This window comes from Mobula hypostoma, chromosome 17 (genome assembly GCF_963921235.1).
Source record: "Mobula hypostoma chromosome 17, sMobHyp1.1, whole genome shotgun sequence".
NCBI lineage: Eukaryota > Metazoa > Chordata > Chondrichthyes > Myliobatiformes > Myliobatidae > Mobula > Mobula hypostoma.
The window spans coordinates 56,618,027-56,628,180 of record NC_086113.1 but is presented as its reverse complement, the minus strand read 5'-3'; positions in this window follow the sequence as shown (position 1 = coordinate 56,628,180).

Here is a 10,154-nt window from a genome sequence, read left to right as displayed (position 1 = left end):
CTGTGGAACACCACTAGTCACCGGCAGCCAACCAGAAAAAGCCCCTTTTTATTCCACTCTTTGCCTCCTGCCAGTCAGCCAATTTTCTATCCACCCTGTAATACCATGGACTCTTATCTTCTAAGAAGCCTTGTGTATGGCACTTTGTCAAAAGCCTTCTGAAAATCCAACTATACAACATCCATTGACTCTCCTTTGTCTATCCTACTTTATGAAATGACCAAAATTATTTTTTTGAACCTAAGTGCTCTGAAATTTTGATATGACTGAGGCTCATTACAGCAAAAAAAATGAATTGTTAGTTGATTATTGGCTTGTATTTGCCAATCATGAAGGATCTGGGCATTTTATGTCAAATCCTGGTTGCCTGTATTAATCACTACTGAAATCAGTATAAAAGGTCACTATGAACAGAACAAGTTGTGTGTGCAAACAAGAACAGTAACATCCTAGTGTAGATCAAGTAGACCTTTGCCAGGAGAATTCCTTTTAAATTCCTGACTCACTGGCAGCGAAGCAAAAGTAATATTATTAGCTGATCATAGCCATATGGGTCATTTGCAGAACATGATGACATTCTCTAGTTCTTTGATGTCTGGCAGGACTTTTTATCTTTCCTGCTGTGATTACTGTTTGCTCTTGTGTTACCGTATCTGGACATGTCTCATATTTCTTTACGTAGAACAAGGCCATTCAGCCTATTGAAACTATGCCAGCCTTGATTACATTCCCATCAGTCCCATTCCCCTGCTTATTTCTGGTGTCCTACTCTCGACACATGTCCATCAATTCTCCTAGAATCTTAATGCAACATTGCTTCAGGAAGTCTAATGTTATTGTCAAGGATGCCTGCCTCCCTGCTCATTCTCTTTTCTCTTTTCCACCTTCTAGGTGAAGATACAGAAGTTTGAAAGCCCAGATATCCAAACTTTTTTCCCACTGCTATCAGACTTCTGAGCCAATCATCTCTTTCACATCCCCTTCGTGGTACTGCTGCCACATTCTCATTTTCTTAATTCGACCTCTTTCAATTATGCTGCCATTTACAATTCAGCATTTCTTTTGCACTACTTCCAACTGCATCATAATATCTGCACCTTTCTGTTGTTTTTGTGTTCATCATTGTGTTTATATTTTCATTTATTCATTTATGGGATGTGGGCATTGCCAGCTAAGCCAGCATTTATTGGCCACCCCAAGTTGTCCTTGGGAAGGTGGTGATGAGCTGCCTTCTTGAACTATTGCAGTCCCTGAGGTGTAGGTACACTCACAATGCTGTTACGGAGGGAATTCCATGATTTGACCCAGCGACAATGAAGAAACGGTGTTTACTGTTGTCTTTATTATTGCCATATTGAACTGTTTACTCTGTGAGAGTTGTACAGATAAGGAAATCCACTGCCCCCGATGTATGTGACAATAAATGAATCTGATCTCATCTCACCTGAACCCATCTACACTTGGGATCATTTATAATAGCCAAATAGTCTGCATTAAGGTTTCTTAAGGTTGTTATAGCCAGGGGTGGTAATGTGGATAAGCTCCCACTACCTATTATGATTATGATTATGAGAACACGCAGTCCCCTTTTATTGTCATTTAGTAATGCATGCATTAAGAAATGATAAAATGTTTTTCCAGAATGATATCACGAAAACACATGACAACCCGACTTAAAAACTAACAAAAACCACATAATTATAACATATAGTTACAACAGTGTAAAGCAGTACAGTAATTTGATAACAGACCATGGCACAGTAGAAGTCCCAAAGTCTCTCGAAAATCCCATCATCTCACGCAGACGGTAAACCTCCAGCGCCGCCAACCTGCCGGTGCAGCACACTGGAAGCATCCGACCACAGTCTGACTCCAGTCCAGCTGAAAAACTCCGAGCCTCCAACCACCTCCCAACACCGAGCACTGAGCACCATCTCTGCTGAACGCTTGGACTCCAGCCCCGGCAACAGGCGATACGCAAAGCCGAGGATTTGGGGCCTTCATCTCCAGAGATTCTCGATCGCACAGTAGCAACGGCAGCAAAGCAGGCATTTCAGAAGTTATTCCAGATGTTCCTCTGCGCTTCTCACTGCAGTCTCCATCAAATCCGGATTGTGCATGGCACCCCTAGTTACACATATCGATATCATTTGGAACGGCCACGCACGCTGCGTCACTCCGCCATCTTCTCCTCCCTCCTATTAAATGCTCCCAATGGCGTGTGATTCAACTAGCCTCCGACAATCAAGTCCAGCTCTTGGCCTTCACGTGCGGCTTATCTACTAAATCCAGCGTAACCGTGTCCACTGACAGGAGAAGGGGCAAAGGCGGGTGACTGGTGCCCTAAAACCAGGCAGATGGGGCTTATCAGCTGTGGTTGGCAGCTTATCTAGTAGAAGGAATCTCTGATCTCAGAGGTCCGCTGCCTTGTGGCTATACCCACTCATGGGGAAGGCTTCGGGTGTAAACCCTGAAGGGATAAATAGCTGGAGTGCCTAAGATGACCCTACATTGAGTTCAATGCTGACTGGCAACTCCTACTAAATTGTATTGGTCTCTGCTGTTCTCTTGGGTTCATCAGTTGCGTGGAGAGGGAGAGCTTGCTACATGGGCAACAGCTTGTTCTCCATATCGTTCCACCCAGGTTTGCGTGTCTAGACAGCTAGGACGCAATGTCCATGGTCAGCTGTGACTGACAGAGGCCCTCACCTAATCTACCAGCAACCAGTCTATCATTATCCTGCCACAGCTTGCATTTTCACACTCAAGAGCCAGAGAGCCACGCAATATAGAAGCAGACCCTCAGGCACACTGAGTGCATTAATCATCAGTCACCCATTTTCACTAATCCTACATTAATTCCATTTAAAAAAAACCCATATTCTTATCAATTCCCCCCAGATTCTACCACTCACCTGCACACTTCAGTGGTCATTTAACCTGGGGTGTGGCAGAAAAAGGAAGCACGCGGAGGAAACTCACATGGTCACAGGGAAAATGCACAAACTCCACCTGGTTTCAAAGGTCAGGACTGATCCCAGGCCCAGATCTCTGACACTGTGAGAGTGTGGCTCTGTGAACTGTGCTACTGTGCTGCTCAGTTCATGGTCACCTTTTCCAGTCTTTGTATTGAAGTTATAGTTTTGGTGTTAATCCAGTTTGCCTGTTTGTGCTGAAACACAGTACAATATTGCCCATGTTGTTTTATCCCTCCGGAATGCTTGCAGAGCTTTTCACAAGAGCTTATCAAACATCCCAGAAACAGTTCAACCATAACTGGCTGAAGGAACTGTTCTGTTTATTTAACTAGTGGAACTGTCTCTGAAAATCCAACTATAAATAAAGGAAGTATTAACCAAGATGGACATCAAGGCTGGGAGGTTATCATTATAATATTAAATTCAGCTATTGAAAAAAATCTAACCCTGAAATCAGGTATCAAATGATACTGGAGTTGGAGGGAAGGGGTGCTCTAATATAGAATGAGAGTTAAAGTAAAGGGGGAAGGTCTTCTGAGGTATGAAGTTTAACTCAGTGATCTGATTAGCCCAAACTATCAAGCACTGAGGGGAAAAAAAAATATTGCCTGCTGTTATGTGTCATCAGCTCTCTGTTCCAGTTGAGACTGGAAAGACCACAGACAATAAGACACAAGGACAGAATAGGGCCATTTGGCCCACCAACTCTGCACTGCTATTCAACCAAGGCTGACCCTCTCAACCCCATTCTTCTGCCTTCTCCTGCAACCTGTGATACTCTGAGTCATTAGGTGTATTTAAGGCAGAGATTGATAGGTATCTGAGTAGCCAGGGCATCAAAGGTTATGGTGAAAAGGCGGGGGAGTGAGACTAAATGGGAGAATGGACCAGCTCATGATAAAATGGCGGAGCAGACACGATGGGCCGAATGGCTGACTTCTGCTCCTTTGTCTTATGGTCTTATGGTCTAGTTAAGAACCTGTGTTTTGCTTTAAACATGCTCAATGATTTGGCCTTCACAGATGTCTATAGCAATGAATTCCACGTATTCCCTCTGGCTAAGCAGTTCCACTTCGCCTCTGATCTAAAGGAACATCCTTCCATTCTGCGGCTGTACCCGCTCGTCCTAGACTCCTACACCATAGGAAATATCTGCCCCACATCCTTTCAGTTTTCACTAGGTTTCAATGAAATCCCTCTCATTCTTCTAAACTCCAGTGAGTCCAGGCCCTGAGCCATCAAGTGTTCCTCCTATATTAACCCTTTCATTCCCAACATCATTCTTGTGTACGGGGTCTTTCTTTTTTGTATGTTAAATTTAAAATGGCTTCTTTGTTATGTTAAATGCTGAGAAGTCTCCAGCTTGACAGTTGCGTGGGTTAATACAGATAGCAAGGTGCTATTAGCCAATGGGTGTTCATGTTATCGTTTCTTCGGGTGATAATGCTGTATCATATGACTGGGAACAGGGGTTTTTGGCGGGGAGTCGGAGGGGAGACGGAGAGGACGGCGGACGTGCGGAAAAGCTCCGGTCGATCACTTCGGGTGGTCCCGAGCTGTGAGTCGACAGGATCCGGGTGGTCATCAGGAATTGATTGAGCTCCAACGGTTGTGCTCGAAGAACTTGGACTTTGATAAGTCTGGCACCTTTTTTTTTCCATTACTTCCTTTTTTGTATCAAATTTATATTAATTTCATAGACTTAGTAATATCTATAAAGTGTACTTGGTAAAACGTACTGTGTGTACTGGCTGATGATTGATGTGTGGGATTGATTCGGGTGGCAGTGGTACAGCAACCGACTCAGTGGGAAGCGTTCAGGCAGGTGCTGGGCGGGATTTCCCCTAGACATATACGAGCCAATATAACTGAGTGTTACACGTGTAAATTTCTAACAAAACTTCTCCAATGCCAACACATTCCTCCTTAGATATGGAGCCCCAAACTGCTCACTGTGCCAAAAATGAGGTCTGGTCAATGCCTTATAAAGTCTCAGCATTATATCCTTGCTTTAATATTCTAGTCCTCTCGAAATGAATGTATACTGTATCCATCTATTTCTTTTAGAACAATGACACCTCCCCCCAGTACTATGTATGGATCTGTTGTCTACGCATGTGCATTGTTCTCTTCTCTCTCGCTGTAATGTGAATACATCAGTTAAAGCCGTCTCCCACGTGCATGCTTTTACTTAATCTATATGTAGTCGCGCACAGACACAACAAATTGGCAATGAGTGCAAACCTGAATGTCAGAGAATATCGGCAATTGCATCGACAGTTATGAGATGAAACAGCGAGAGTTAAACAGCACGAGAAGGCTGTCACAGATGCTAACAAATGCATGAGTACAGTGCATAATAATAGTGAAAGATGCGCTGAGTTTAAAGTGAAAATAACATGGCACTGGCTTCAGTCAGGAAAGTTGATTTGAGAAAATGTCTGCAGTAAGTGTCACAGACAAGCTTACATGGAGGGAATGTGCAAGGCAAACACAACCGAGTGTAAAGTCCCAGACACAAAACTAAGCAAATGCATAAAGTTACTGAATGTAAAATGGATTCAGACAATATAGACAGGAGAAAATCTGCAGATGCTGGAAATCCAGGCAACACACACAAAATGCTTGAGGAACTCAGTAGGCCAGGCAGCATCTATGGAAAAAAGTACAATCGACGTTTTGGGCCAAAACCCTTCGGCAAGACTGGAAAAAAAAGCTGAGGAGTAGATTTGAAAGATGGGGGGAGGGGAGAGAGGAACACCAGGCGATAGGTGAAACTTGGAAGGGGAGGGATGAAGCAAAGAGCTAGGAAGTTGATTGGTGAAAGAGACAGAAGGCCAGGGAAGAAAGAAGAAAGAGAGGGGGAAGGAGCACCAGACGGAGACAATGGGTGGGCAAGGAGATAACATGAGATAGGGAAAGGGAGGGAGACAAAATTTTACACTAGTGACAGATCATTAGCCTCTTTTGTCCATTTTCATTCCCAGTAAGGGAATTCCAGTGATGACTGCTACCCGGTTACAACGTTGGGCACTATTCCTAGGAGTCCACTCTTATGACATAGAGTTCAAGGGTACCAAACAACACAGCAATGCTGATGGCTTGTCACGTCTTCCAGTATTGGCAACTGAAGAAGGGAAGTCTTCATACTGTGACTCAGCAGAAGTGTTCCACACCACATTGGTAAACCAGTCTCCAGTAACAAATTCTGAAATACAGAGGTGTAGCCCCCCTGGCCACCCTCAGGGTCGCTCGGCTCGCTGTCGTCTAGGGAAACAGCCTCGGCCCTGGCAAACTGGGTAATTCGTTTGTGTGGATGCTGTGTGAGGTACTCCACCCCGCCCAAATAACAGACAATACACCAGAGGCAATTAAATGATATACAGTTTATAGATATTACTGGAACTATATAATTAAAAGACAATAAAATATAAAAGGAAAATAAAAAGCACCACACTTATCAAAGTTCAATCTCTTCGTGCACAAAACAGTTGGAGCTCAAGGACCTTCTTCTTCACCCTGCGACCCCCTCGGACCACCTCGACCGGCCGCCTGGGACCAACAACGGTGGTCGACCAGACGCTCCACACGAATCCGTCTCTGTCTCCTTGCCGAACGTTCTGCTCGGGGTCCGACCCCGTTAGCGGACTCACAGCACCTCGTCCATCCTCTGTCTCACTCTCCCGCTTTCTGCCCCCAAAACTCCCTCGCAAACAGTATCTTCAAATACACCAAAACCATAACAACTATCCCAATTGGTTAATAACCTATTTATCACCCTCTAAACCACAACAAGCTGCTAGCGCAAACTTTCTCAGTGTTTAAGACAACAAAGCCGCATTCCCCAGATTAACATAACAAAGACGCCATTTTAATTAAGCTCCGCAGTAACATAAAAATCGAAACCCCCTTACACTCTCCCCCCACCAATATAAAGTCATGTCCTCATGACTTCTAAATAACTCGCCACCCAATCCTACAGACACACAACACACACATACACAGATACACACAGTGACAGTGCTCCCCAAACAGTGGACCTTACTCCCGTCCCATGGGCGCAACCTATCTGGGAGCTTCTTAACCCTCTGAGACCTCCGTACCCCCTCACCTAAACCCAAAAGACTCAGACACTACTAGGGATACCTCGGGCCTGCTTGCCCACTCCTCTCTCACTCAGGCCACCACTACAGCTCGGAGCCCCCAGTCCCGTGTCCAGGGCCCCACCTCTCCTCCTTCCCAATCCTGCCGCAACTCAGACTGCCCACAGCTAACCCTCCCCACTACACCTGACTCAGTGGGAGAAGGGCCAAAGGTCTCTTCCTCAATCATGGGGAAGTTAGCGAAAGGCTGCATGTTCCACATGTGCAGCACATCATCCTTCGAATCCGTATCCTTCCTCATTCTCTCGATCGATAGCTGCTGGTTAAGTTTCTCCAAACTGAAACATTTAGCCGGGGCTACCCCTTCAGCCTCCTGCAGTCGAGATGTCAGCTTCTTCAGGGACTCCTTCAACTCTCGCCACAGTCTCAGCAGTTCTGACTCAGGGTTCCTGGCCATCTCAATCTGGGACGCAGTTACCCCACCAGCTTCTTCCACCCTGACCTGAAAAGCAGCAGTTAAAGAATGTTCAGCCACCGGTTGTTTCTTCCTGAGGGCGTCTTCCAGGTCAACGTTCAGTTTTTCCACTTCATTTAAACTCGCGATAGTCACCTTCAGGTTCCTTTCAAGCGTCCGCCTCCCTTTTCCGAGATCTGTCCTCCATTTCTTTACCTCCTCGGGAGTGTAGTCAAACTCCCCTCCCTGGGCTCTTGGTTTTCTGTTGACCTTAGTCAGAACACTTCCATGATCTTCCCCAACTTGCAAATCTTCCAATCTGTTCTGAATCAACGTCTTGAGTTTCTGCTGATCCCTTTGAAGGCGGGTCATTGTTTCTTCTCGCTGGATTAATTCGTCAGTATATGACCGCAGTGCGGTGCAAATCCCCTCTCTTCCCTGTGTCTCATTCAGATTGATGACCTGGGTTTCCATCCCCCGGTCCACCACCGTCTGTCCCAACACCAGGAAGTTCAACTGGTATGTCGGGTCATTTTCCTCACATTGCACCAGACTCCTCCGACCAAAAACTCCTCCACATTTGACACTTTGCTTCGGTCGCCCGGGCTCAGCCACTCGCCTCGCCTCATAGTCCCCCCAGGAGAATCCAAGCTCTAGGCGGTCATCCACATACGTCAAAACTCCACACACCTTCACTTCCCCCATGGTCTTCCTCATGCCCCATGGGAAGGATGCAGGGGCTCCGGATATGCCCTTGGGCATCTTTTCGGATCGGAAGAATCCTAGGGACTAGTAAAAGCCATCTTCAGCTCAACAGTCGCACTCCTCAGGATCTGGCAACATCCACCCCTCAGATGCAGCACATTAAACCACATCGCACAATCCACACACACGCTGCCTTCATCTTCCACGCCGCCAGGGTCCAGTTGCCGCGACCTCTCTCTCACTGAGGTGTCTTCAGCGGTCAACTCCCCTCCCTCGTGGTAGTTCGGAGCATCTACTAAGAGGGTCTCACCCTCAGCTACTCTCCCCACGCCGTACCACCGCTGGGTCTCGTTTAAATTCAGTACCGGCTCAAGGCTGCTACACACGTCCTCAGAAGCAACTCGACATGCTGGGTGCCCAGAAAATGCCTCCATGAACTCCAGGGTCATTAACCAATCACCGTCTTCTGGATAACTACTGCCACTAGTACCCAAAGTCTCCGGTGCCTTTGCGGTTGTCAAGGATAAATGCTTCAGACACCGGTTGTAAAACGAACTGTACAACAACTTGATCTGTGCCCCGGGGTCGAGGATAGCTTTAGCATCGCTTCCCTCTATCCATAGTGACACCCTGGGGCGTGGTCCCTCTAAGCCTTCAGGAATAGGGTCTTTTCCTTTCGGAAGTTCATCGGTACATTGCTGGGAATGTGCTTCCCCAGAGACCCCAAGCCGTTCCCCCACTGGGTCTCCACTAAGTTTCTCGATCCCTCTCTGATCAGCTGAACAACTGAGGGAGGGGCTGATCCCCTGAAATGATCCCCCTGGCACTACAAGCAATTTAGCCGCCCTCCTAGCCAGAGAAGATACACTGAAAACTTTCCCCCCTCTTTCAAATAACTGACAGCTGTCACTACGGTGTAAGTGAACCTGACAGCTCTAACACCGTCACCAGCCCGCCTACTCAAACTTTCAACCAATCCCTGTCGCTCTCCCTCAACCGAGCACTGCCACTCATCTAACAACTGAGAGATCCGCTCCGCCCACGTCTCACACGCCTCTGCCCCTCTTGGGGTGGACACTATCCCAAGTGCCAGGCGGAGCCTGCCAGAGCTAGAACATTTATTCGCAGACACTACCTCCAAATCAGACCACTCTTTCCTCTCTCTCCCAACTGCATGGACAGCCCTAGTGCCACCCCCAACTCGTCAATGCCAACCCGAACTCGAACGAAGACCTCACCCACCAAGCATACAGCAACCACCAGCAGATAACCCACAGAGACACACATTACAGATTTAAACAGGGCACCCACACAGCATACCAGCAGACTCAAGCATCCCGGACAAAGCCCACACAATGTAGCCCCCCTGGCCACCCTCAGGGTCGCTCGGCTCGCTGTCGTCTAGGGAAACAGCCTCGGCCCCGCCAAACTGGATAATTCGTTTGTGTGGATGCTGTGTGAGGTACGCCACCCCGCCCAAATAACAGACAATACACCAGATGCAATTAAATGATTTACAGTTTATAGATATTACTGGAACTATATAATTAAAAGAGAATAAAATATAAAAGGAAAATAAAAGGCGCCACACTTATCAAAGTTCAATCTCTTCGTGCACAAAACAGTTGGAGCTCAAGGACCTTCTTCATCACCCTGCGACCCCTCGGACCACCTCGACCGGCCGCCTGGGACCAACAACGGTGGTCGACCAGACGCTCCACACAAATCCGTCTCCGTCTCCTCGCCGAACGTCCTGCTCGGGGTCCGACCCCGTTAGCGGACTCACAGCACCTCGTCCATCCTCTGTCTCGCTCTCCCGCCTTCTGCCCCCAAACCCCGTACATACAGTATCTTCAAATACACCAAAACCATAACAACTATCCCAATTGGTTAATAATGTATTTCTTATCACCC